Genomic DNA, 2814 nt, shown 5'->3' with positions numbered 1-2814 from the left:
CACACACACACACACACACCACTTCTCTATTGGACTGAGATCAGGACTTTGTGATGGCCACACCAAAAACTTGAATTTGTTGTCCTGAAGTGATTTTAGAACCACTTTGGCCTCTTGATTAAGGTTGTTGTCCATTTGGAAGAAGAAGACCACTTCGTGTCCAGTCTTTTATTTCCTGGCTGTTTTTTAGATGTTGCTTCAATATTTCTGCATAATGTTCTTTCCTCATGCTGGTATCTATTTTATGAAGTGCACCAGTTCCTCCTGCAGTCAAACAGCACTACACCATGATACTGCCACCCCCATGCTAAACAGTTAGGACGGTGAAATCATTCAAGTTTTTCCTCTAAATGTAACGATGGTCATTGTGATCAAACAGTTCCACTTGAGTTTCATCAGAGCACAGGACAGGCCTCCAACAATGAAGCTCTTTACCCCTGTGTGCATTTGCAAACTGAAATCTGACTTTTTTTTTTACTTTTGAAGTAAAAGCTTCTTCCTCAGCCAGCATACCTAGGTGGGCCCCATATGGGGAAGAGGAGGGCAGATAATTTGGGTCCCATATGGGTTTGTCCGCGGTTTCCATGGTGGTTCCCCATGTGGGCCCATGTGGGCCCATGTGGGCCCATGTGGGCCCATGTGGACGGTGCCGCTACATGAGCCTGTGAGAGAAGAATATAGTTATCGGTAGTTGTTGTCGCTCTTTTTTCTTTTGGGCAAAAGTATTTGTCAAAATCTGCCAAGCTGCATTATGTATATTTAAATACTGTAATGTTATTGGTACACAGGCAGAGAAGAAACGCAGAGACTGTTTAGCCAATCAGGACGCAGAACACAATGCACTGTGAAAAACAAAAACTACACAAAGAAATCCGCAAAGCAGCGACACCGAGAAAGATGAACCGCATAATAACGAGGGATCACTGTATGTAGTTTTTTGCTCAGAGGCACAATGTGTGGAGGAAATCTAACGTTGCACATCATCCTGAAAACTTCATTGTTGTGAGGAAACAAATTGGAAACAAAGAAAAAAAACTTTGTTCTTTGCAAAATGAAAAGGCATGATCTCTTAGGGTTTTGTTACAAAATGTATCTGAATTGTGCATCATTTGTTTTCTCTTGACCAAGTTTTTCAAATCTAGAAAGCTGTTGATGTTGCTTTAGTGTACTCTGGTTGGAATGGGACAAAATGTGGAAAATTTCAATGGGTGTGAATAGTTCTGTAATTACTGAGACGCTGTGGTCTGTCTGGTAGGTTCCCATGTGTAGCTCTGGCTGTCAGAGGAGTCGGTTCAGGGATCAGGTGTTAGTCAGTATCAAGGAGAAAACCCTCTGGCTCCTCTTTGTCATTCTTGTTAGGTTGAAGCAGCCATTAATATTTATAATCCATAATAGAGCTGTCCCAAAGGATTCAGCAAGACATAAAGTCTGCTAAAACACAGTTTAGTAAATTGAGGATTAGAACAGATCCTGTTTCATTCATGTTTTCCTTCCCATGTAATTAAAAGGCCACAGAGGCGAAGGAGTGCCAGGTGACGTCTGCAGGCCGGGATGTGACACAACTCCACTAAACTATTTAAGGATAATTGTTTAAATCTGGGCTTATGATTCTCAGGTTTTTATAACTGCATTAAAAAAAGTTAAATAAATACAAACTGAACCAAAGAACTTCAAAACAAAAAGAAAACCATCCCTATAATCAATGCGTAAAAAGTAGCTGTTAGTGTGTGGGTTATGGTTTGCACATTCTCATGGTGTGGTTTAGGGGTTACTTGATGTCACAATATTTTTTTTGACCTGTAAGCGTTCTCTACAGTAGAAGGAGGGACTGAGTTGGTCAGCATGCTTTTCCCTCTGTCTGCCATATTGAATTTAACAAACAAACTCCTATTTTTGCTGAAATGTTATTTGTAAGTTCATTTTGTCTTATTTCAGGTATGTGCATTTCAAACTAGACCAAAAATACTTTTGTGTTTTTACAGTGTGAAAACACTGTAGAACACTTTGTTAACAAGAGAGGAGCCCAGTTTTACAGCTGCAGCTGCCTGGCTGTCACCCAGTGTGACAGCGACTCTGTGCTCGTTACATAATTAATGACAGTTTACAGCAGAAAAGCTCAAGAAATATAGTTCCCTCTCTTTTTATACCTTATGTTAAATTGGCATGCTGAGAACTTGATGTGATCAGTTTGCAGGGCTGCGGCAGACTGGTCAGTGTGCTGGTGGTTTCAAAACAGAACCACCTCCAGCCGTCTGTCCTGCTGAGGCGGAGCAGCAGGACAGACGGCAGCTGGCTGCCAGCTGCTGGAGGACTTGGCACAAGTTCATATACATTAAACACACACATATGTAAGAGGTCAACTATGTAGCATCACTATGTTACCATTCTGAGGCAGAACTCTATAAGAGTACATACTGCAATGTGAAGCATGTACTTTATATAAAAAAAACTATGATCCACAAAATAAAAGCAAAAGGAAGACAAATACAGACTGGAACAGTTTCTCTGCCTGGAAGATAACCTGGTAGAGGTCTACAGAACCCAGCATGTTCACGTTAAAATGGCCCAAAGGCCATATCTACACTGGGTAAGGAAAGCATTCACACCTCTTTAAATCTTTCAGAGTGGAGTTAAAAGTTTAATAATTAAAAAAAAGATGAGAAAATCTTACAAGAAAACCACAGGGAGCCAGAGGAGGACAAACAGAGACAGAGAGAGAGAGAGGGAGAGAGAGAGAGAGAGAGAGAGAGAGAGAGAGAGAGAGAGAGAGAGAGAGAGAGAGAGAGAGAGAGAGAGAGAGAGAGAGAGAGAGAG

Source organism: Poecilia reticulata, linkage group LG2 (assembly GCF_000633615.1).
Source record: "Poecilia reticulata strain Guanapo linkage group LG2, Guppy_female_1.0+MT, whole genome shotgun sequence".
Taxonomy (NCBI): domain Eukaryota; kingdom Metazoa; phylum Chordata; class Actinopteri; order Cyprinodontiformes; family Poeciliidae; genus Poecilia; species Poecilia reticulata.
The sequence above is the reverse complement of the archived record's forward strand: the minus strand, read 5'-3'. Positions refer to the sequence as shown.